Raw genomic sequence first — 25,657 nt, 5'->3', positions numbered from 1 at the left:
CATCCCAGCAACCAGCCGATCCCCCAAGGTCGGGGAGAGTTGCTGGATCACATGGCAACTCTGTTAACCAGTCTGAGGAATGGCCAGAACATGACACAAAACGCTCTTCAAGAAGTGAATGAGGACTTCCTTTACCCGTCTGCCATCCTGGCCACTTCAGAGGCTGGGCAGTGGTATCTCGTTGTAGTTTTTACTTGCATTTCAGTTATGACTAATGATCAGAGCATTTTTCACGTGCTTATCAGTCATGGGCATGTCTTCTTTGGACATCTATCTATGCATATTCTTTTCAGATATTTGAATGGAGATATATTTTTTAAATATTTTATTTATTTATCTTTAGAGGGGAAGGGAAGGAGAGAAGGAGAGAAATATCAATGTATGGTTGCCTCTTGTGGGTCCCCTGCTGGGAACTGGCCTGCAACCCAGGCATGTGCCCCAACTGGGAATCAAACCGCGATCGTGTGGTTCGCAGGCTCGCGCTCAATCCACTGAGCTACACCAGCCAGGGCGTTATACTTTTTTAATGAGTTTCTTTGAAGGGCAAAATTTTGATGAGGTCCAATTTATGTATTTTCTCTTTTGTGCTTGTAGCCCGGATCTAAGCACAGGTCCCACAGAGCATGTGGTATCAATCTATAAAGCCCTCCTTTTTCTACCAACTTGACTCTCTGTAGGGCCTAGGCTCGTGGTCTTTGGGGGTCCATGTCTGGGTCTGCTGGACATTTCCTCCTGGTTGCCTTCTCTTTTTCCTCCATGTTCCCCACTTCTGTAAACTGCAGACAAAGCCCACATTTGTGGCTCGTTGCAGATGCCAGGAGAGCCCCTGTAAGCGAAGCCCCAGAACCACCCAAATCCCACCACGGACTGGAGCACAGGATCCGGCTGCCTGCAGAGGGCTGAGTGGGGGGTTCCCCCTGAAGTATGTTCACATCCAAACCCCTGGAACCTGTGAATTTGACCTGATTTTGAAATAGGTTCCTTTTTAAAAACAATGTTTTAATTAACAGTTTCAACTTTACATCAAATTAGACAACAATTACATATAGATCACACAGTTAATAAATGAAGCATATTTGATCGATTTGCTTTGACATACTTCAGGTCAGATTTAACAGTCTCTTCACTGATTCTTTGTACTGAGAAAGGGTAGTTTCATTGTCCCCCTCATTCTTAAGACTAACAACAGACTTTTTGCAATCTCCAGCTTCTTTTGTACCAAGGAGCTCTTCTTTATTTACTTCCAGGTTTTTCTCCACAGCTTTAGTTTGGAGAAGTGTCTCTGGGGTACTTTTTTTCTGAGGAGCTGTTTGTCTGTATGTAGGCTTCCATGTCTGCTTCAATCCTATGTTCCATTCCTCCATTTTCCAAGACTCATGGTAGAAAGCTGTTAGCAGACACATTGCATAATCATAATTCGGTCTCTTTGAAGGGCCCTCACCTGTTTTGATGGTAAGCACAGCTGTGTGTGGTCTTACAGTCTTGCTTCCCTACAAGTTTGATACGTTTCTGCTTTGCATGATCATGTAAATTCAAACTGGAGAGTTTAACCTTTAAGGTCACTGCTTGTGTTTTGTGATTTCAAACAGGTGGTCCTGATGAAACATAATCAGCAGTGTCAATTTCAACTGGAAAATTTTTCTCACGTTTTTCATCACCGGCCAGCGCAGCAGGCACTCAGTGCAGACATCTTTAAAAGCCTCACATGCCTTTTAATTGTTACAAGAGTCAAATGCAGGGAATTGGGGGAACTTTAGAAGTTCTGGATTTCCCTCCTTTGCCACGGGCACGCCCCTCCTTACTGGATGACCCTTTCGAACAGGAGGAGGCCCTGCAGAGGGTCAATTGGTGCTGCAAAAGGGTAACCCCTCGGCCAACTCCGGTCAGCAGCCATATTCTCCATCCTAGGAGGTAGTACCTTTCTTCTCGATGACCTTTCAGAGTTGGATGCTTTTTCTGTTGTACGTGAGCTTGGTTCTGAGCGAGAGTGGCTGGAGACACAGTGGTGGAGAGGGCACGCAGGTTCCCTCCACCCCACCCCTCTGCAGGGACAGCCACGTGGGGAGTGAGGCAGCCACCCTAGCTGTGAAGACGGCAAGACAGAGAGCTGGAATAGGTTCTCTGGCAATATAATTAAGTTACATATTTCAAGCTGAGATGACGCTGGGTTATCTGTGTGAGCCCTAAACCCAATGATATGTTCTTTTTACAAAACAGAAGTTGAGATGCCCTGCAGAGAAGAAGGCCACGTGAAGACAGAGGCCGAGAGGGGAGTGACGTGGCTGCGCGCCCAGCAGTGCCAGCAGCCACCCAGGTCGCACAGACTCTCTCCTAGAGCCTGGGGAGGAAAGCAGGTCTTGGCCACACTTCGATTTAGATTTCTGACCTCCAGAATGCCGGAGAATGAGTTTCTGTTATTTTAAGCTGTTCTGACTGTGGAGATTCATTAGAGCAGCCACAAGAAATGGATGCACCGTCAAGGAGAGGGAGACCATCTCCCAGTGCAGACAGACAGCTCAGTCTCCCAGTGTTAACTTCATAGCCCCTCACTTCCTGTGGGAACCTGACGGGGACACCTAAGTGCCTGTGGGTGTCACATCCCCAGCACCACCCGCCTTGTTCCTGGCCTGAGCTCATTGTGTCTTTCTGTGCACAGGGACCGTCCCTGACTCTCTTGTCCATCCTGCATTTAGATGCTGACACATCCTGTGCAGAGGGGGCTCCCCTCACCCCTGGGCTCTGGTACATGCTGGGCAAACAGGCCCAGGCTGGACACTGTTCCTAAAAGCCATGACTTTTAGAGTAAGGAGTGGGTCCCGTCACCTCTAATGGGGAACCTGTAGGCTATGGCTTCTGGTGTCTTTTTGCAAGATAAGTATGTTTTTAAAAATATAATCAATGTGTCTAATTTATTCTTGTTGATGCTAAAATCATCTCAGATTTTGTCAGTGCTTTGGTCAGAGCAAAACACCGAATGATTGTTGGAGCCCAACATGTGGAATTTTTAAAGGAAGAGAGCCCTCCGACGGGAGAGTGAAGACGCTCAGGGACTGCCATTTCTGAGGGTTTTCATGGCTGGCGTCGACGAGTAACTCATGCGGAGGACTAACCATGTGTTTGCCCTGTGAGTCAGGGCTGGTGTCTCAGGCTAGCAACTTGTGCAGTTGCAATCACTTAAAAGGGCCTGGGTTAGGCTTAATGCTCGGCAGAGGCCATCTTTAAATTCTCAAATAGTCTTCAACATGGAGCCCTCCATTTTCATTTTATATTTGGTCTTTCTTGAAACTTACGTCGCTGGTTCTGGCCTTACTTAGGGTTGCCCTTGGGAAGCTGGGCTCCGTGGAAAAAGAAAGGTGTGACGCCACCAGGAGCTGCAATATGCGCTTCAGCCACCAGAGGGCGGCACCACACAGGGTAACCTCAGTCGGCAGCAGTTGGGCCTTTCCTACTCTGTGTGTCAGTCCTCATGGGACGATGACTTTCATCTCCAAAGCCCGGGCTCACAGAGGGAATGTTCTCCAGCCGTGATGCACTTCAGAGATGGAAATGTCTCACTCCACAGTTCAAGAGGGTTGGGAAAAACCACAGCTAGTTGGATCAAATGTGAATAGCCTAAAACAGACATAAAGTCCACACTAAATATCAGTCTTGGGAAAAGACTGCGGAGACAAGGCTGGGAAGTGTGCATGCTTTGGTGATGGCAAGAAGTCAGCCGAGTGTTCCCGTTCTTAGCTACTACCTCATGGGCAGCGCCAGTAAGTAGCAGTGGAAGTGCGTCTCCTCGGGGTCGCAGATGATCTGCCTGCAAACAGAAGTGCCGTCCCTGAGGGAGCCTTACGCACCTCATTAGGATTCACCCGAGAACCCCAGATATCTTGGGTCTTTGTCAGTCTGACAGATGATGAGCACTGACTGGTAGCTCTGTTTATTCGACATTGCAGTCAGGGAATTAAAAACATCATGACCCTGTTTGGACAAGATACACGCACTTTCGTGTTTGGCGCAGCCTTGTTCATGATAATTTCAGACATGAGAGCAACTCAGACGCTCATCTGTGGACGGAGGGGTAAAAACGGTGTTGTGCATGTAGACAGTGGAAAGACATTTACCTGTGAGAAAGAAAAATGTCTCCTTATTGTCAGCCACATAGATGGGCCCTGAGCACATTATGTTAAATGAGCCAAGTCAGACAAAGACAAGTACTGTATGGTATCCCTCACATGTGAAATCACAGTCAAATCTGTAAAACACAGGGATGCGTGGAGGCAGGGACAGGAGCAATGCTGTTGAAAAGTACAAACTCGAAGTGAGTAGCAAACAAGCCACAGAGGTTTAATGTACATTATAATGAATAAGACATTATTCACTTTATATGTGTAATATGTAATGTGTATGTATGTAATATATAAACATCACTACATTGTGTGTGTAATGTGTAAATATGTAACATGTAAACATTATACGCAGCATGTAAATATTGCTACACTGCCACTTTATATATGTAATGTGTAAACACTACTACATTTTATACATGTAATATGTAAATATTTATATGTGTAAATGTATATGTGTAATGGGTAAAGATCACACATATATGTGTTTATGATGGCCATTCTGACTGGTGTGAAGTGGTATCTCATTGTGATTTTAATTTGCATCTCTCTGATAGCTAGTGATACTGAGCATCTTTACATATGTGTCTGGGCCCTCTGCTCCCAAGGTGACCTTTCTTCCCCTAGCAAATGCTTGGTCATGAGGTCCAGACCCTCTGACCTTTCATATTACTGGTCATGTGGTGCAGACCTTCCCTTTCCTTGTGGTCCCCTGGAATGTTGGCAGTTATGCCAGTTAGATCCCCTAGAAAAGGAACAAACCAGGGGACTAGAGACCAGCCCTTAAGCATTGAGCCCCCAGGACCTTGAGGCTCTGACCCACATCAGATGCATCGAGGCCTCAGAGGTGTTTCAGCTCCAGACCCAGAAAGGCAGGACACCCTACAGCAGCGCCATGGCCGACATCAGGACCAGCTGCACTGACCAATGAATGACCTCCTGCCCTGGTGCTGACCAGTCAGTGACGACCTTGATCCTGAAAGGACATGTGTGGACATTGGATGAATATTCTATTGAAATCCTTCCCTGAGACCCCCAGACAAATACCCTCAAGGGGCAGGACCCAGTGCGGCTCCCTCTTTTGTGCACAGCCACAACTTTCCTGCCCTTTTTTCCCTCAAGGCACATATTTTCGTTCTGTTTTTCCCGAGCTCCAAGGACACTTCTTTTGCTTCTGTAACTTGTTTCCTGAGCCTACTTCTATGATTTGCTTTGGTCTCTGTGACTTTCTAAACAAATTTTCTCTTATAACTTGAATTCTTGGCTCTGAATTCTTCTCTCACCTAAACGCATGTGGTAGGTTGCAGAACAGAGGTCTGCTCTAACTCCACCAGTTTACACCTGGGGCTGTCCCTCTCCTCACAATGAGCCAAGCTCCAGCTTGGGGTGTCTGTGTGCAGGGCATCCCCACAGCTCTGCGTGGGGTGCAAATTCGCCTCCCTACAGCCCTCTCTCACCCCCATTGGCTTTTCTCTTCAGAGCAGGAGCCCAGGGGCTACACCACGAGGTCTTGTCACAGGGATGTTACCTCCAGTACATCTGATCATTGGTGGAAGTTTCTAAAAATTACGGTGCCCCGGTGACACCTTAGAAATGGGGCTTGAGCAGCTGTCCAGCTGTGGATCCCTAGCCAGGCTGAGACCCCATGATGTGGGGTGGGGAAGCCCCCTCCTTCCCTCCCCCATGCACAGGGAGGGCCTGCAGATCTTGCTCCAATGCAGATTCTGACCCAGCAGGTGTCTGGCCCCTCCCAGTCTCCATCTAACAAGCTGTCCAGGGTGCTGATCCTATTGGTCTGCAGAGTACTCTCAGTGGCAAGGGTGATGGGGACTCCTGACCCCTGACCCCTGATCCCCGAGGGCACGACCTTACCAGTGAACACCACTGCTGACCTGTGCTGTGTCCTGGCCTTTGCTCTGTCAGCACCATAGAGAGAGTCCCAGGGGTTCCCAGACCTGGAGATTGTTTCCGTCTGTGACACAGAAGCCCATCTGGGCCCCAGGTCTTCCCCAGGCTCTCAGATGCTCTGGGGAGGTGAGTGTCCTCCCAGCAGGAAGGTCACAGAGGTGACTCTGGGGTGAGAAAGGAACAAGCTGGGTGATGAATGGTGAGGGGACCCACCCTCTGTCTTCAGGTGTCACCAGCCTGGTTTTTGCTTCCAGGGACAGAGACGAGGACCAGGAGCCTGGTAGGACCCGCAGCTCATGCTGTGAAGGGAGAGGTGTCCTGAGTGTCCTGGGAAGAAGGGCCTGTGGTGGGTGGTCAGGTGGTTGTGGGCTCCCTGGTTGTTGAAGTTGATGATTTTAGGGAGACCCCCCATGTCTGTTGGCTGAGCCTGTCCATGTGCTCTCTGACCATTGGGGCTGCCTGTGTCCTCTGCCTGGGGGACTTCCCTGAGGCCACCCTGTCCTGCCCACAGGTGGTGCACAGGGACCCCTGAGAGAACAGGTGCCCCTAGGCCCCTGGGAGGAGTGGGTGGGACAGAGCACACACATGGTAGGGACCCAGAAGGGTCTGTGGTACGTACATCAGGCTCCTTTCCTACCTCCTTCCCAAAGCCAGGGTCATGTGTTCCTTTTCTCTGTGTTGTGCGTACCCTAATGTCACCCCCTGAAGGGCATAATGAGGCCTGTGGCCAAGTCAGGGATGCACCAGGGATGCTGCCAGGCTCCAGAGGGTGGGAGCTGACCCTTAGCCCTGGCAGAGGTGGATTATGTCCACCAGGCTGAGGGGCAGGGACCTGCACTATCCCTGGGGGTCACAAACTGTCTGACCTCACCCCAGGGCAGGGTGAGCCCAGGGAGAGGATGTCGTTTGTCCAGGGGAGACCTAATCCAGTGTCAGGAGACCTGTCCACCCAGGAGGAGCTCTCTGTTCCCAAGGATTCAAGGAAGGGCTTGGTGAGGGGTCTTAGGGAGCTTTAAAAATGATGCCAGCTTGGGGATCTGATGCTCAGAATGTCCCATGTGTCCCCCATCACAAAGTAGGGGTGCTGCATCCAAGTCATCTGTGTCCCTGTCTGTCATCTGCTCTGGGATCCCCACTGGGCCCAGGAGCTGGAGCAGCTCCATGTGGAGACTCACCCGGGGGACCCTGTAGGTTCCTCTGTTAGGGTTGGAGAGACCCTCAGCCCCTCTGGGATGGAAGCAACCACAGAGCCTGGGTGCTCCTGTCCTGCACAGGAAGGGCTCCTTTTCCCCCAGGACACCATGGGCTGGTGAGATGGGTTCAGGGCCCACAGCCAGGTGTCCCCACAGACCAGGGCCCCTTGGCACAGGGAATTGTCCCCTGACTTCCTTTGTGGTCAGGCTGGGCTCCTTCCTCCTCTGGTAGTATTTCTACCTGGGGTTGAGAGTCCAGAGTTTGTGCCAGGTCAGGTGGCCTTGAGAAGAGGAAGGACACAATGTGTCCCCAAGGCCCACCCCAGGGAGAGGTGGGCAGGCCCACCAGGTGGAGGTGGGCAGGGCTATGATGTTGGGGGAATGAAGGGGGGTCCAGCCTACCCTGTTAGGAGACCCCTGTCCTCCCCCGGAATGTATGAGGGGAATGGCCCATCCCTGGGGCAGCCATGGGCACTTGCTGGTTCTGCCCACACTGACACCAGTGCCCCTGTGTCTAAAAGGAACATGTTCTGACCCCCATGTGTGACACAGAGGGTCACAGGATTCTTCCATGTGGCTTCCATCATCCAATTAAGGTCTACTTATCGAGTGTCTGTGAGGGGCAGACAGGCAGAGCTGAATATCCGGCCTGGCTGCTATGTCATCCTCCCAGACATTGCCACTGGCTTGGGGTGGGGGGATGCGCTTCTGCTCAGAGTCCCTGCCTGGGCACGAGGCCTGGACTCCTCATCTGTCGACAGGGGTTCATCTCAGATGCCAGCTCCCTGGCTCTGCCTCCTGCTGTCACTGTGGGTTCCAGGTCCACCTCCCTTTGCACCTCTTAGCCTGGCCTCCAGCTTCAGCAAGGCCTCTCTGACCCAGGGTCTTCGTGCTCAGGGTGTGCACTGACTGGTCCACAAGCCACAGTAACCCTCCTGGTATTTCAGAAAGGAGTCCAGCAATGGGATTGGGGCTGCCTCCTGGTTTCTGTAGCCCCCACTTGTGGGGACTGAAGGGTCTTGGATTGGGGCAGCAGGGTGGTTGTTTGAGGCTTCTGGGTGTGCCTGGGAGCTGCCCTGAGAGCCGAGTGTGGTGTAGGTGCTTTCCAGTAGGGACTCAGCTCCCAGAGCTGCCCCCACCCCACCCAGTCTGTGCACTGGCCCAATGGCTGGGACAGATCCATAGAGACTGTGCCAGACTGTTCCAGCTGTGGATGACCCGCCAATCAGCGGCCAAGCTTTGGGACAGCAGGGACATCAAGGGCTCAGGGACAGCATGCAGGCACTGCCCTCTGTCTTGAGAACCAGGGGTCTCAGCTGCTCCTGCTGGAGGAGGTAGGATCTGGGTGCAAGCCTGAGAGCTGCCTCTAGTTTTGTGTTTGAGGTTTAAGGGGGAAAGAGTGGGAATGTTTTTTACCAGGTCTCAAAATTATAGCTAGCCTATCGACAGAAGGGAAGTCCCATCAACATAGTGAAAGGAAGATAATGCACTGGAATGTTCTTTTAAAGAAAACAAACAATTTTCAATTTAACAGCAACTGTGATGCACATTTCACTTTTCTAGTTCATCATTAATATCACTTATAGTTCAGCTCTAAGGAAATAGTGAAAACCACCCATGATCCATACTTTAGCTCAGGAATGTGGATTTTACATAGACTTTCCATGATTTTAGGCTTTTACATAGATTGTGTTCCTTGAACACTAATGTGATTTCTCTCTGTCCATTTCTGTCACTCATCTCTGTACAAAGTCACATTCTCCCCCCCCCCCGAGCTGTGAATTGCTGACTACAGTAAAAAAAGAAAAAAAGAAAGAAGGAAAGAAAGAAAGAAAGAAAGAAAGAAAGAAAGAAAGAAAGAAAGGCATCCAAATGCTGCTGGTAATGATGATGGTGTCAGGATGGGCGGGGTAGGACAAAATGGCAGCTGCACTACAATCCAAATGGTGGCTGGACTACAATCCAAAATGGCGGCTGACGTCAAACCAGAGAGCTGAAAGGCGAGCTTTGACAAAACGGATATCCGCATAGCAACCACCAGTGGTATGTTGCCACTTTGTTCAAAGGGGACCAATCCCAAGCTCCCGCAAAGAGAGCCAACCAAAATAAAACCCCACCACATTCCCTGCTTGGGCGCAACTTCCTGGTCCCACTCTGTGGACTGGAGAACCTTGCCCGGGTGCACAAACCCCAATAAAGCTTTATAATGCCTAAATTTGTGGCTGATTGGCATTTCTTCCTCAGCAGAGCCTAAGAAAACCTTTCAGATGGCACTCAAGGTGTAGGGCTGGTCAAGATGGGTGAAGGCAACTGTTGTGAACTTGTCTCTCAAAATCACAGGTGACAGAAGTCACCTCATAAGCCTGTCACATGTTGGGGTGGATGAAGGAGAGAAGTAGAAGTCACAGTTTAGGTATCACATCCATGAGTGTGCAACAGATGGTGCTCCCAGTCTGAAAGGTAGAAGGGTGAAGATACTACAAAGACCCCTGAGTGTCCTTAATGAGAGTTTGTTTAGAGAGAGGCCCAGAGATGGGGGACAGGGTGCTGTGAGTCCACAGGTGATGGAAATGAGACCTGATAATGTCTAGCCACCAACTAAATTCATTTAGGCGGTGGGGAGGTGTTCATACATAATAAATGATGCCATGGTGTGTGATCCTGAAATGCCTATAATATAGTATTCTTTTAAATAACATGTTGCTCCCACTGACAGCCGGGACCCTGCATTCATTGTGTTCACTGTTGGTAAGACGGTGAGGACACCAGAGTAGACGGTGTAATGACGCTGCGTGTGTGCCTCTGCCATGTGTCTCCCCTTCCCCGTGTCTGCAGAACCCCCCCATCTGCCTGCAGCACAGCCCAGTGCTGTCACTCTGACCTGAGGTCGCACCTGTGATCACCCCAGTCCTGCAGCTGCTGAGCTATGGGCAGACGTCACTTATCACCTCCAAATATGCCTGCAACTGCCACATCGACTTCTGGTGGATTAAAGTGAATTTTTCTTACATAGTGAGGAAGTCTATTTCTCCCTTCTTCGCTCACAGAGAGGTGCGGGGCGTCCCTTGGTCAGTTGATGTTGGAGACCAGTGCAGGTCAGTGGTTCTCACCCAGGGGCGATGGTCCCACCTCTTCTCCCCTTTCCCCAGGACACACAGTGATGTCAGAGGAAATGCCCTTCACGCTCGGGGTGGGGGCGAGGGTTCCATGGCATCTGGGGGCAGAGTCCTTGGGGCGGTGCTAACCACCCCACAGCACACAGCACAGCCCCAGCCAGAATCAGCAGCCCCCAGGCCCCTGTTGAGGACATGGAGATCCCTGCTGGGTGTCCTGCCCCCAGCGTTCCCAGGAGGCTGCCCTGGCCCTGTTGTTCTCATCTCTCCTGACCTTGTCCCCCTCAAGCCCTCTTCCTCTTGCTTCTTCAATTCCAGTCCTTCTGACCCTGAACATGCCCTTTGTCCAAGGTTAGCCCTAACCTCTCAACGACATTCCGTCCCATTTTACTCCTCTTTGAGCAGCAATCATCCACTAGAGGGCAGTCACGCTCCTGCTTGGGGCCCTGATGTCCTCTGCCATCACCTGAGACAAGTAACTGCAAGTGTTTTCACTGCCACAGCCCCCAGCTCTCAAATACTCTTTAGATTTTCTCAGAGTGAAGCTCCTGAGACAGACCTCAGCATCCCCCCAGATAACCTGACATTGGAGTGTGTGGCAGCATGGACTGGAACCCAGAATCAGCCACAGGACCCGAGTCACTAGGGAGTAGGCTGGACGTACATGGACCAGAGGCCTTCCCCTGTGTGTGGGCACTGGGGGAGGTGACAGTGAGTCCATGGTTATAGAGAATTGGGTCACCCCCTTACCTGTCCCTTCTCTCCCCACTGTGTACAGCCACTCCCTTCCTCTCAGACCTGGCTCTTCCCCCAACTAGAGAGGAGCCTGTCCCCCCCTCCCCATTCATCTCCAGAAGAGCTGCTGGTCTTGGCTGGTTCCAGACAGCCAACAGGAAGCTCACGGTTTCCTTGTTTGCCCCAAGTGGCCACAAGAATATTGTCTCTTGGTGGCCCCTTTATTTGAGATTCCCCCCTTGGAGGCCCNAGAGGCCTTCCCCTGTGTGTGGGCACTGGGGGAGGTGACAGTGAGTACATGGTTATAGAGAATTGGGTCACCCCCTTACCTGTCCCTTCTCTCCCCACTGTGTACAGCCACTCCCTTCCTCTCAGACCTGGCTCTTCCCCCAACTGGAGAGGAGCCTGTCCCCCCCTCCCCATTCATCTCCAGAAGAGCTGCTGGTCTTGGCTGGTTCCAGACAGCCAACAGGAAGCTCACGGTTTCCTTGTTTGCCCCAAGTGGCCACAAGAATATTGTCTCTTGGTGGCCCCTTTATTTGAGATTCCCCCCTTGGAGGCCCAGCACCAGCTCCTCCTGTCTTTGGTCTGAGCTCTGAGCTGTGAACCTGGTCTTCCCATCCAGGGAGCTGCCCGCCCTGAGGCCCAGGTCGCCTCTGGACACTCTGACTCCAGGCAGGGCCTCTGTCACCAGCCTGACTGTGACTCTGACCCTTCCCTTGAGCTGTCCCCATGGGTTAGTCTTGTAGGAAGTGAAGTCCGAGGGGTGAGCACAGACAGTCACCCTCCCTCTTGACCAGTGAGGTGGGTCAGGGAATCTCCAGGGCATCTGGGGGGGGGGTGCTGCAGCATTGTGGGCCCCTCCTCAGGCTAAGGGGCTCCCCTCTCCTCTTCTTTGGCTGTCAGTATCTGCTTTGTCCCAGTGTGCGTGGGTGTGGAGTGCCATCAAAGTCCATTTTGTTTCTCTTGTAATTAATATACTTTCTAGTTAACCTGTTTTTTCATGAAAAAATAGAGTATTTTAACAGTTATTTTTAAGTACTTCTAATTAATTATACTATTACAGTTTTCCCAATTTTTCCCCTTGTATCCTCCTTCCCCCCTCCCTCCAACCCTCCAGCATCCCCCTCCTTAGTTCACCTCCATGGGTTGTACATATAAGTTCTTTGACTTCTGTTTCTTACACCATTTTTATCTCTCCCCATCTATTTCGTGTCTACTAATTATGCTTCTTCTCTGTACCTCTTCCCACCATTCCTCCCCTCTCCCTCCCCATGGAAATCCCTGCCTGTGATGTCCATTCCTATGGTTCTGTTCCCATTCTAGTTGTTTGCTTAGTTTTTGTTTTCATTGTTTTTTTTTTCTTTTAGGTTCATTTGTTGACAGTTGTGAGTTTGTTGTCATTTTAGTGTTCATATTTTTTATCTTCTTTTTCTTAGATAAGTTCCTTTAACATTTCATATAAGAAGGGCTTGGTGATGATAAACTCCTTCACTTGACCTTATCAGGGAAGCACTTTATCTGCCCTTCCATTCTAAATGAAAGCTTTGCTGGATAGAGTAATCTTGAATGTAGCTCCTTGCGTTTCATAACTTGGAATAATTCTTTCCAGCCCCTTCTTGCCTGCAGGGTTTCTTTTGAGAAATCAGCTGATAGTCTAATGAGCACTCCTTTGTAGGTAACTATCTCCTTTCCTCTTGCTGCTTTTAGAATTTTCTCTTTATCTTTAATCTTGGGTAACTTAATGATGATGTGCCTTGACATGTTCTTCTTTGGGTCCAACTTCTTTGGGACTCTCTGGGCCTCCTGGACTTCCTGGAAATCTATTTCATTTGCCAGATTGAGGAAGTTTTTCTTTATTATTTGTTCAAATAAATTTTCAATTTCTTGCTGTTGTTCTTCTTCTGGCACCTGTATTATTTAGATATTGGAATGTTTCAAGTTGTCCCAGAGGTCCCTAAGTCTCTCTTCATTTTTCTGGATTCTTGTTTCTTCCTTTGCTTCTGGATGGATGTTTATTTCTTTCTTTTGTTCCAAATCATTGCTTTGAGTCCTGGTTTCTGTCCTGTCCCTGTTGGTTCCCTGAATATTTTGCTTTATTTCACTTTGGGTATCCTTCATTTGTTTTCTAATTTTCCAACCAAGCTCAATGAGATCTGTGAGCATTTTGATTACCAGGGCTTTAAATTCTTCATCAGATAGGTTGACAATCTCCCTGTTGCTTAGTTCTGAGGTTATGCTCTGTTATTTCATTTGGGCCATATTTCTTTATCTTGGTGCACCTGATAGGTTGTAAGGGGGTGAGGTCTTATGATTCACCTGGGCAACCCTCCTTACTGAACTGAGGTGCTACCTGTGGTGGTGGGTGGGGGGGTGAGCCAGAGAGGGACCAGTGCAGCTCACCTGCTCATCTCTAGTGCACTTTTAAAAATATATATATTTTATTGATTATGCCATTACAGTTGTCCCATTACCCCTTCACTCCCCTCCACCCTGCACACCCCTCCCCCACCCCTTCCCACTTTTGTTCATGACCATGTGTCACAAGTTCTTTAGTTTCTATATTTCCCATAGTATTCCTGCCCTCCCCCCTGTGTATTTTCTCCCTACCGTCTATGGTACTTATTCTCTGTACCTTCTCCCCCCTTCTCCTCCTCCCACTCCCCTGTTGCTAACCCTCCATGTGATCTTCATTTCTATGGTTCTGCTCCTGATCTAGCTGTCCTCTTGGTTTGCTTTTGTTTTTGGTGTGGTTGTAAATAACTGTGAGTTTGCTGTCCTTTCACTATTCATATTTTTATCTTCTTTTTCTTAGATAAGTCCCTTTAACGTTTCATAGAATAAGGGCTTGGTGATGATGAACTCCTTGAATTTGATCTTATCTGAGAAGCACTTTATCTGCCCTTCCATTCTAAATGAAAGTTTTGGGACTTCCGCCAAGATGGAGGCATAGGTGGAAACACTGTGCCTTCTCCCACAACCAAGTTTTAATACAACAAAAGTTTTGGAGAACTAGGACACACCCAAAGACCAGAAAACAGAATTATACGGAAGTCCGACAGCTACGAACCGTTCAATGGGGACAGTAAGAGAGATGGAGCCAGCAGCGGAGCTGGGTTGGGCAGGACAGATCCCCCGACCTAGGCGTGCAGGCAGCCCGGACGGAACCAGTCGGGGTGCGGGGCAGACTGACCAAGGTCACACATTCGCACACGGTGAGACGGACCACGAAGGCCCCAGGGGGCGAACCCAGTGGTGGAGGGCTACAGCGGTGGCACACTCGCGTGCAGTGGAAGGAAACGCGTGGGCCTGGTGACGGTGGTGGCTGCGGTGCCGGTGGGGGTCGAGGCGGCAGGCGGCAGAGGGAAGCCATTGTCCCTCTTTGACCCCGCCCCCACATACAAGGTCACAACCCAGTGACTGAGTTGCCCGGCTCTGGTGAAAACCTAGGGCTCTGATCCTGCTACTTAACAGGCACGAACAGCCCAAAAGATGGCTCAAGAAGAACTCAAAGTCCCAGAGCCAATAACGCTAAGCAGCCAACAGATTGCCAGCCTCTCAGAAGCCCAATTTAAGACACTATTTATCAGGATGCTCACAGAATTGGTAGATTACAGTCACAAATTGGAGGAACATATGAAGGCTAAACTAATTGAAATGAAGGGAGATGTCCAGGAAACCAATAGCGATGGAAAGGAAACTGGGACTCAAATCAATGGAATGAACCAGAAGGAAGAATGAAACATCCGACCAGAAAGGAATGAAGAAATGAGAATTCAAAACAATGAGGAGAGGCTTAGGAACCTCCAGGACATCTTTAAACGTTCCAACATCCGGATTATAGGGGTACCAGAAGGGGGAAAGAAACAGCCACGAGTGGAAAATGTATTTGAACAAATAATAAAGGAGAACTTCCCCAGTCTGGCAAAGGAAATAGACTTCCAGGAAATCCAGGAAGCTCAGAGAGTCCCAAAGAAGTTGGACCCAAGAAGGAACACACCAAGGCACATCATAATTACATTAGCCAAGACTAAAATGAAGGAGAGAATCCTAGAAGCAGCAAGGGATAAGGGGACAGTCACCTACAAAGGAGTACCCATCAGACTGTCAGCGGATTTCTCAAAAGAGACCTTACAGGCAAGAAGGGGCTGGAAAGAAGTATTCCAAGTCATGAAATCCAAAGACCTACAGCCAAGATTGCTTTATCCAGCAAAACTTTCATTTAGAATGGAAGGACAGATAAAGTGCTTCTCAGATAAGGTCAAGTTCAAGGAGTTCATCATCACCAAGCCCTTATTATATGAAATGCTAAAGGGACTTATATAAGAAAAAGAAGATGAAAAATATGAACAGTGAAAGGACAGCAAACACACAGTTATTAACAACCACACCTAAAACAAAAGCAAACCAAGAGGACAGCTAGATCAGGAGTGGAACCATAGAAATGAAGAACACATGGAGGGTTAGAAACAGGGGGGTGGGAGGAGGAGAAGGGGGGAGAAGGCACAGAAAATAGCATAGATGGTAGGTAGAAAATAGATAGGGGGGAGGGCAAGAATAGTGGGGGAAATATAGAATCTAAAGAACTTGAGACACGTGGTTATAAACTAAAGGGGGGAGAGTAGTGGGGGAGGGAGTGTGCGGGTGGAGGGGAATGAAGGGGGAAATAGAACAACTGTAATGGCATAATCAATAAAATATATTTTTTAAAAAAGAAAGTTTTGCCACATAGAGCAATCTTGGTTGTGGGTCTTTGGATTTCATGACTTGGAATACTTCTTTCCAGCTCCTTCTTGCCTGTATGGTCTCTTTTGAGAAATCCAATGACAGTCTGATGGGCACTCCTTTGTAGGTGACTGACCCCTTATCTCTTGCTGCTTCTAGGATTCTCCCCTTCATTTTAATCTTGGCTAATGTAATTATGATGTGCCTTGGTGTGTTCCTTCTTGGGTCCAGCACCTTTGGGACTCTCTGAGTTTCCTGGGTTTCCTGGAAGTCTATTTCCTTTGCCAGACTGGAGAAGTTCTCCTTTATTGGTTGTTCCAATAAGTTTTCCCCGTGTTGCTCTTCCGCTTCCCCTTCTGGTACCCCTATAATTCGGATGTTGGAACGTTTGAAGATGTCCTGGAGGTTCCTAAGCTTCTCCTCATTTTTTTGAATTCTTGTTTCTTCCTTCCTTTTTGTTTGGTTGCTTCTTTCTTCCTTCTGGTCCACTCCCTTGATTTGAGTCCCAGTTTCCTTTCCATCACTATTGGTTTCTTGAGCATTTCCCTTCATTTCAATCAGTTTAACCTTCATATATTCCTTTAATTTGTGGCTAAAATCAACCAATTCTGTGAGCATCCTGATCACCAGTATTTTGAAGTGTGCATCTGAAAGGCTGGCTATTTCTTGGTTGCTTAGAGTTATTGGCTCTGGGGCTTTGAGTTCTTCTTGAGCCATAATGTTTTGGTCTGTTCATGCCTGTTACATATGAGGAGTGCAGCCCTAGGTGTTCAACAAGGCGGGGCAACTCAGTCATTGGGTTGTGACACCGTATGTGGGGGCGAGGTCAGAGAGGGAAAAAAAATGACGCTTTGCTCCGCTCTGCTGTCTCAGATTTCTGCCCCTCTGCATCTTCCCAAAAGCAAATTGGGCTCCTCTGGTACTGGTTCCTGGGTGTGTGGGCCCATGTACTCTCCAGGACCCTGTGGGTCTCTCCAATGAACTCTCCGTGGACCTGGGAGCCTCTCCTGGCCCCTCGACCCCAAGAAAGTCTTTCCTGTTGGTGCTTTCAGGCTCTAATTCCCATTGCTGGGGCCCTAGCCTGCAGGGTCTGTCTCAGTGTTTGCTCTTTTGCTTGGTTTATCTGTGCGCTAATGTGTGACCACAGTCAGCCAGCCGCCCTGCGCCCTCACTGGGTCCGCCCGTCGCCTCCCCACACCTGGGATCCACCAACCGCCTCTGCCTCTGCTCCTGGGTCAGTCAGACCAAATGATCTTTCCAGCCCGACCCGCTCCACTGCCGACTCTGCCCCTCTTACCAGTTTGGCTGAGTGGATCGTTGTTGTCGGACTTCCATACAGTTCAATTTTCACTGTTTTGGCTGTGTCTTTGTTTCTCAAACTTAGCTGTCTTTAAATTTATTTGTGGGAGGGGGCACAGTGTTTCCACCTATGCCTCCATCTTGGATGGAAGCTCTCCAGTGCACTTTTCAACCAACTCTTGTGTGATACTGGGAGTATCTCCCACCACAGCGACCCCAGCCGTAGCCCACAGCTACAAGTCTCCGTTTTCCCCTTAAGTCAGCCCCTCTAGCGCAGCCCACTGAATTTTGTACCCAACCCTGCCCCCATGGTCTGCTGCATAGCTGAGGTTTTTCTGAATCGGCCATTGTGGTCTGCCGCCTTACGGATCTGGTTGGTTCTGGTCAATTTTTTCTTTATTTCCTTAATTGGTGGAGTTCCATGCAGTTTGATTTTCTGGCACTTTTGGTTGTTAATTGATTTTAGATTAGTTGTTATCCTCCTTTTGGTTGTGTGAGGTAGCAAAGGGTTTCTACCAACACCTCCATCTTGGTCGGAACTCTAGTTAACTGATAAATGTCGTAAAAGGCAATGGTTGTGTTGTGGCCAATAAGCCCCATTGCATTACTGGGGACCAAAGTCAACTTGAAAAATGAATCCATGTGGACAAGACGGAGGCATAGGTAGATACACTGTGCCTACTCACACAACCAAAATATGGACAACAACTAATTTAAAAATGAAAAACTACCAAAACTGACAGAAAATCAAACTGTATGGAAGTCTGACAACCAAGGAGTTAAAGAAGAAACATTCATCCAGACTGGTGGGAGGGGCAGAGACAGGCATCTAGGCAGAGAGGACTCATGGCAAGGCAGTGGCTGGAGGAGCAGGCGGTTCCACATTTGTGAGCAGATAAACCAGGAGGAACAACTGGGGAGAGAGACAGCCTACACAATCCAGGTTTCCAGGGCAGGGAAATAAAGTCTCAAAACATCTGACCAAAAAATATCTATGGGAGTTGAGGCAGCGGGAGAAACCCCCAGTCTCACAGGTGAGTTTGTTGGAGTGACCCGCAGAGTCCTTAAAATGTACACTAACCTGCGCTCCCAGGAATCAAAACCAGAAGGGCCCAACTTGCTTGTGGGTAGTGGCAGAAGCGACTGACAGCTAACAGAGAGCTGAACCAGTGGCACTGTTCCCTCTTGGGCCCCCCCCCCAGTGCCACAAAACAGCCACCTGGGTTGCTCTACCCTGGTGAATATTCAAGGCTCTGCCCCCTAATACATAACAGGGGCATTGAGGCTAAAGAATTTGGCCCAAGTAAAAGAACAGATCAAAGCTCCAGAAAATATATCACTAAATGACAAAGACATAGCCAACCTATCAGATGCAGAGTTCAAAATATTGCTAATCAGGATGCTCACAGAATTGGTTGAGTATGGTCACAAAATAGAGGAAAAAGTGAAGGCTATGAAAAATGAAATAAAAGAAAATGCACAGGGAACCAACAGTGAAGGGAAGGAAACCAGGACTCAAATCAATGCTTTGGACCAGAAGAAAGAAATAAACATTCAATCAGAACAGAATGAAGAACTAAGAATTCAAAAAAATGAGGAGAGGCTTAGGAACCTCCAGGACAACTTTAATGTTCCATCATCCTAATCATAGGAGTTCCAGAAGAAGAAGAAAAGAAAGAGCAAGAAATCGAAGACTTATTTGAACAAATAATGAAGGAGAAGTCCCCCAATCTGGCCAAGAAAATAGACTTCAAGGAAGTCCAGGAAGCTCGGAGAGTCTCCAAGAAGTTGAACTAAAGGAAGTACACATCAAGGCACATCCTAATTACATCACCCAAGATCAAAGATAAGGAATCTTAAAAGCAGCACGAGAAAAAAAAATTAGTTATTTACAAAGGAGTTCCCAAAACACCATTAATTGATTCCTCAAAGGAAAACTTATAGGCAAGCAGGGGCTGGAAAGAAGTATTGAAAGTCAGGAAAGGCAAGGACCTACATCCAAGATCACTCTATCCACCGAAGTTTTTTATTTAGAATGGAAGGGCAGATAAAATGCTTTCAAAATAAAATCAAGTTAAAGGAGTTCATCATCACAGAGCACTTACTATATTAAATGTTAAAGGGGCTTAACATTTAATAACTAAAAAAAAGAAGATCAAAATTATGAACAGTAAAATGACAAACTCAAAACTATCAACCACTGAGGGTAAAAAAAACAATCTGAGAAAAACAAGTAGGAGAAGAACAGAACCACAGAAATGAAGATCACATGGAGGGTTATCAACAGGGAGTGGGAAGGGGGGAAATGAGGTAAAAGGTACATGAAATAAGAAGTATAAATGGTAGGTACAGAATAGACAGGGGGAGGTTAAGAGTAGTCAAGGAAATGGGGAAGCCATTAAGAAGCCTATAGGAGAAGGCTACATGAAAGAACTTATATTTACAACCCATGGATATAAACTAAGGGCAGGGGGAATGTGGGAGGGAATGGGTGTACCAGGCAGAGAAAGATAAATGGGAGAAAAATATGGGACAACTGTAATAGCATATTCAATAAAATATACTTTAAAAATTTTTTATTTTTATTTAATTCTTGTTCAAGTACAGTTTTCTGTCTTATATTCCCAGCCCTTCCCACCCCCCAGTGCTCCCCACCTCCCTCCCATTTCTGCCCCCCACCTTAGTTATTGTCCATGTGTCCTTTATACTTGTTTATGTGAGTCCATCCCCCTTTCCCCTATGATTCTCTCCCCTCTCCCCTTTGGACCCTATCAGCCTGTTCCGTATTTGAGTGTCACTGGTCATATTTTGCTTGCTTGTTTGTTTTGTTCTTTAGGTTCCTGTTAATGGTGATATCATATGGTATTTGTCTTTCACAGCCTGGCTTATTTCGCTCAGCATAATGCTTTCCAGTTCCATCCATGATGTTGCAAAGGGTAGGAGCTCCTTCTTCCTTTCTGCAGCATAGAATTCCATTGTGTAAATGTACCATAGCTTTTTGATCCAGTCATTTACCAATGGGCATCTAGGTTGCTTCCAACTCTTGGCTATCATAAATTGTGCTGCTATGAACATTGGGGTGCATAGGTTCTTTTGGATTGGTGTTTCAGGGTTCTTAGGATATACTCCTAACAGTGGAATTGCTGGGTCAATTTTCTAAGAAAACTAAAAATGAGCGTGCCTTTTGACCCGGCAATTCCAATAAAATATACTTAAAAATGAAAATAAAAGAATTCTGGCCAAGATGGAGGCGTAGGTGGAAACACTGTGCCTCCTCCCACAACCAAGTTTAAAGACAGCAAAGTTTTAGTAACAAAAACGCAACCAACACACAGAAAATTGAACTATACAGAAGTCCAACAACAACAAACCATTCAGCCAGACTGATAAACCAGGTGAAGGAGTAAGCAGTGAGACAGACCACGTAGGCCCCAGCGGCTTGCAGGAAGCAGCAGAGGGGACTGCCATTGCCCCTCTTTGACCCCGCTCCCACATACAGCATCATAACCCAGTGACTGAGTTGCCCCGCCTTGGTGAACACCTAGGGCTCCAGTCCTCGTATGTAACAGGCATGAACAGACCAAAACATTATGGCTCAAGAAGAACTCAAAGCCCCAGAGCCAATAACTCTAAGCAACCAAGAAATAGCCAGCCTTTCAGATGCACACTTCAAAATACTGGTGATCAGGATGCTCACAGAATTGGTTGATTTTAGCCACAAATTAAAGGAATATATGAAGGTTAAACTGATTGAAATGAAGGGAAATGCTCAAGAAACCAATAGTGATGGAAAGGAAACTGGGACTCAAATCAAGGGAGTGAACCAGAAGGAAGAAAGAAGCAACCAAACAGAAAGGAAGGAAGAAACAAGAATTCAAAAAAATGAGGAGAAGCTTAGGAACCTCCAGGACATCTTTAAATGTTCCAACATCTGAATTATAGAGGTACCAGAAGGGGAAGCGGAAGAGCAACACGGGGAAAACTTATTGGAACAACCAATAAAGGAGAACTTCTCCAGTCTGGCAAAGGAAATAGACTTCCAGGAAACCCAGGAAACTCAGAGAGTCCCAAAGGTGCTGGACCCAAGAAGGAACACACCAAGGCACATCATAATTACATTAGCCAAGATTAAAATGAAGGGGAGAATCCTAGAAGCAGCAAGAGATAAGGGGTCAGTCACCTACAAAGGACTGCCCATCAGACTGTCATTGGATTTCTCAAAAGAGACCTTACAGGCAAGAAGGGGCTGGAAAGAAGTACTCCAAGTCATGAAATCCAAAGACCTACAACCAAGATTGCTCTATGTGGCAAAACTTTCATTTAGAACGGAAGGGCAGATAAAGTGCTTCTCAGATAAGATCAAATTCAAGGAGTTCATCATCACCAAGCCCTTTGTCTATGAAATGTTAAAGGGACTTATCTAAGAAAAAGAAGATAAAAAATATGAATAGTGAAAGGACAGCAAACTCACAGTTATTAACAACCACTCCTAAAACAAAAGCAAACTAAGAATACAGCTAGATCGGGAGTAGAACCATAGAAATGAAGATCACATGGAAGGTTAGCAACAGGGGAGTGGGAGGAGGAGAAGTGGGGAGAAGGTACAGAGAATAAGTACCATAGACGGTATGGAGAAAATAGACAGGGGGGAGGGCAAGAATAGTATGGTAAATATCAAATCTAAAGAACTTGAGACATGTGGAAATACACTAAATGGGGGAATGGTAGAGGAGGGGGTACGCAGGATGGAGGGGAATAAAGGGGGGAATAGGACAACTGTAATGGCATAATCAATAAAATATATTAAAAATTATAATAATGACATACTAAAAAAAAGGCCACTCTTTAAAAAACAAAGGTGACACATGCTTGTCAGGTGGCCTGCTCCTTTTGTTGGTAACAGAGAGGGAAGAAGCCCTGCATGGGGGCACAGTGGAAGCTCTTTTTCCTGATCACCTGGGAAGTGGATCATGATGGAGCCAGGGGCTGCTGCTCTGATTGACTTCTGTGTCTTTTCCTATTGCCCAGGAGGGTGGGCCTGGACATAGGTGTGAACAGAAGAAACCAGGAGGTCTGCAGGGTGGAGGAAGCAGAGCAGGGCAGTGCAAGATGGAGTGAAGGAGAAGGATGAGGGACATGAAAGGAGCAGTGAGGGGCCAAGATGATTTTGTGGGTAGTGGGGGTTACACATGACTCAAAAAATTCCAGGGCCCTGGCCAGTGTGGCTCAGCTGGCTGGAGCATTGTCCTCTGAAGGAAAAGATCATGGGTTTGAATCCTGGTCATGACACATGCCTAGGTTGGGCACTTCATCCCCGGTGGGGGCACATGTGACAGACCACAGATCAATGTGTCTCTCCCTTCTCTCCTTCTGTCCCTCCCTCTCTTCCCCTGTCTCTAACATCAATATGCAATTCTTGGTAAGGATAAAACAAACAAACCAAAACAACAGCAACAATAAAAATCCCCTGCGGAAACCAAGAGCCCACAGTTGCCCCAGGGCAGGTCCAATGCAGCCCAGAGAACTCTCCCACATCCCAACACCCAGAGCAGTGAGACTTGGCTCCTGGGAAGCATTAGGGACATGTGGTCATAAATATGGAGCCTGGGTGTCAGCCCCTGGAGGGGAGGGAACAAGGGTGTCCAAAATCTCCTAACACTCTTTATCCAGGTACTAGTCCATAAAGAGATTATGCATCGCTCATTCATTTGTTCATTTGCACTCCACACCTTCCCTCCTTCATGAATGAGCAGTTGAGTGCTGGTTCCTGAGCTGGTTGCAGGTGTAGAGTGAGGAGGGAAAGAAAAGGGGCCTTTCCATTCCTTCATATTTAATGAAAGTGACACCAACAAAACACATCAGGAAAGAAGTGAGTGATTTCAAGTCCAGAGCAGAAAGGTGTGGAACAGCCACTTGTAGGGGAAGTCTGGGTGTTCCCACCATGGACTCTGAATGTTTATGAAGGTAATTTTGTTGCACAGTTAAAAACTAATTAATTCTCTATCTGCTGTCACTCCCCAGACCAGAATATTTACCTTGAGTGGGGATGTCTAAGAAGAAGAGACCTGAACCAATGGCTGGTCTTGGGGTCCACAGACCCCCCAGGGTGGGCAAGAGGGTCAAGCTCTGCTTATACAAGGAGCTTGCTGTGTCTCATCTGCTGCTCATGCTCTGTGTCATCCTGATCCAAGGACTGAATCACACTGAGCCTCAGTTTCCCCTGAATGAATATTGAACACATGGTAAAAGGGATTATATATTAGCATTTGGTCTGTGAATAAACCTTAGAACATCCTCAAATGCTTGACCAAACTTAGTATGGAGACGCTGACTCCAAAATGACAACTGATACTATTTCCCTCAAAGACAGCAAACCCCGAGGCCATTTCCTGGTGGAGGAGCAACTGCCAGGAACACATTTCCTGCTCCTCCGTGGGGACGCTGACCATCCACTGGAGTCTCCTGTGTCCTCCAGGGCATTTGGCCAATGGTCCTGGGAGCTTGTCCACCTGTGCTCTCCACACACCATCTCAGGTTAAGGATGAGGTTCCATCACTGCCCCAATGTGGCTGTTGGGGCTGAGCTCTGACTGGTCACCAGCTCAGGAGCCTTGGGCATGAAGCTCCCTAGGAGGCCAAACCCACCCTGACACAAACTCTGCCCAGGGTCCCCGGAGTCAGCATGTTTGGGACAGGGGTGTGGGGAGGGGCTCCTGGGCGGAGCTTCTTTGTGAGGATCCCAGGGGACTCCTCAGTTCAGGCCCTGATGAAGCCCTACAGGGTCTTTCTCAGGGTCATGGTCATGTGGAGAGTCCAGGCAGCTGGACTGAGACTGGTCTCTTTCTGCTGAGTCACTCCCATCTGAGTGGTCCTTCTCTCAGGTGAACATCAGCAGGGCTGTATTTCTGGAAGGGAACTCTTGATAAGGGATTCACAGCCAAAATACATAAAGAACTTATACAACTCAACAGCAGGAAGACAAAAAATCTTATTAAAACATAGGTAAAAACCCTGAACTGATATTTCTCCAAAGAACACATTGAGATGACCAATAGACATAGGAAAAAATACTCAACATCACTAACCATCAGAAGTACACAAATTAAAACCATAATGAATGTCATCTCACACCTGCCAGAATGTCCACCATCAATAAATCAACAAATAACAAATGGAACCTTAGTGAACTGTTGGTTGGGTACAGACTAGTGCAGTCACTGAGGGAAACAGTATGGAATTTTCTCAAAAATTAAAAAATGGAAGTTGCTTTTGATCCCGTGATATCACTTCTTGGAATAAATCCTAAGAATCCAAAACAACCAACTTAAAATAATATGTGCACCTTGTACCTCTATAGTTATAGCACCACTATGTACTACAGCCAAGATTGGAAACAGCCCAAGTGTCCATCAGCAAAACATTAGATAAAATAGCTGTGGTGCATTTACACAAGGGAATACTATGAGACCATAAAAAGGAGGAACTTTTACCTTTTGCAATAGCATGCATGGACCTGGAGATTATTGTGCTAAGTGAACTAAACCAGTCAGAAAAAAACCCCAAATATTATATAATCTCAGTTCTATGTCGATTCTAATGAACAAAATAGAAACAGAGGCATGGATACATAAAACAGGCTGGCTGACAGATGTCTGATGAAAAGGGAAAGGGACGACTGAATAAAAGGCAAAGGAGTTTTCCAAAGAAAATATACGCATAGCCCATAGACACAGTCAACAGTGTGGTGATGGCCAGAGGGAACAAGGGTGGGGGCTAGGTGGAGCTGGGTGCAGGGAGAGAGATGGGAACACCAGTAATAATGACAATAATAAACAAAATTTAAAATATTCAAGGTTATTTTAGTACCAAAAAAAAAAATTAAACACATTCATTTTGTTTATAAAAACCACAATCATCCTATGAAAGAGACTCAAAAGCCATCCTTAAATATTCTTTATTAGAGGGGACAGTACCAACTCCTTACCCTAAAAGCCATGGCTTTTGGGAACAGTGTACAGCCTGGGTCCTGTTTCCCAGCAGGAATGAGTGTCCAGGGGTGAGGGAAGCCCCTCTGCACAGGAGGTGCCTGCATCTCAGTGCAGGAAGGAGCAGAGTCAGTGACTGCCCTTGTGCCCCAGACAATACAATGGGCTCAGGCCAGGAACAGGGCGGGGGATGCAGCAGTGGAGCTGGGGATGTGACACCTGCAGGCGCTTAGGTGTCCCATAAGGTCCCCACAGGAACTGAGGGGCTATGAAGTTAATATTGGGAGACTGATTGTCTGTTTGTACTGGAGATGGTCTCTGTTGTTTTGTTCTGTTTTCTTTTTCTTTGTTTTTTGATGGGTACAGTGCATTAGTTTCTTGTGGCTGAAATAATAAATTTCCACAAAGTAAATGGCTTAAAATTTTAAAAACTTATTCTCTGGCATTCTGGAAGTCAGAAATCCAAATCACAGTATGGGCAAGACCTTCTTTTCTCCACAGGCTCTAGGACACATTCCATTCCTTTTCTCTCTGTCCTGGGTGGCTGCTGGCATTCCTTGGCTTGTGGCTGCATCACTCCCATCTCTG

General features: G+C 47.5%; 1 pseudogene; it reads right to left on the bottom strand.

Moving 5' to 3' along the window:
- Window positions 1-1,100: 1,100 nt before the first annotated feature.
- Window positions 1,101-5,009, bottom strand: LOC118982101 (28S ribosomal protein S35, mitochondrial-like; annotated as a pseudogene).
- Between the last annotated feature and the right edge of the window lie 20,648 nt (window positions 5,010-25,657).

The sequence above is a fragment of the Sturnira hondurensis genome, unplaced genomic scaffold, assembly GCF_014824575.4.
Source record: "Sturnira hondurensis isolate 20B ecotype Veracruz unplaced genomic scaffold, ASM1482457v3 Scaffold0024912, whole genome shotgun sequence".
In the NCBI taxonomy this organism is placed as follows: Eukaryota; Metazoa; Chordata; class Mammalia; order Chiroptera; family Phyllostomidae; genus Sturnira; species Sturnira hondurensis.
Note: the sequence above shows the minus strand (reverse complement) of the source record. Positions and strands in the feature narration are given on the sequence as shown.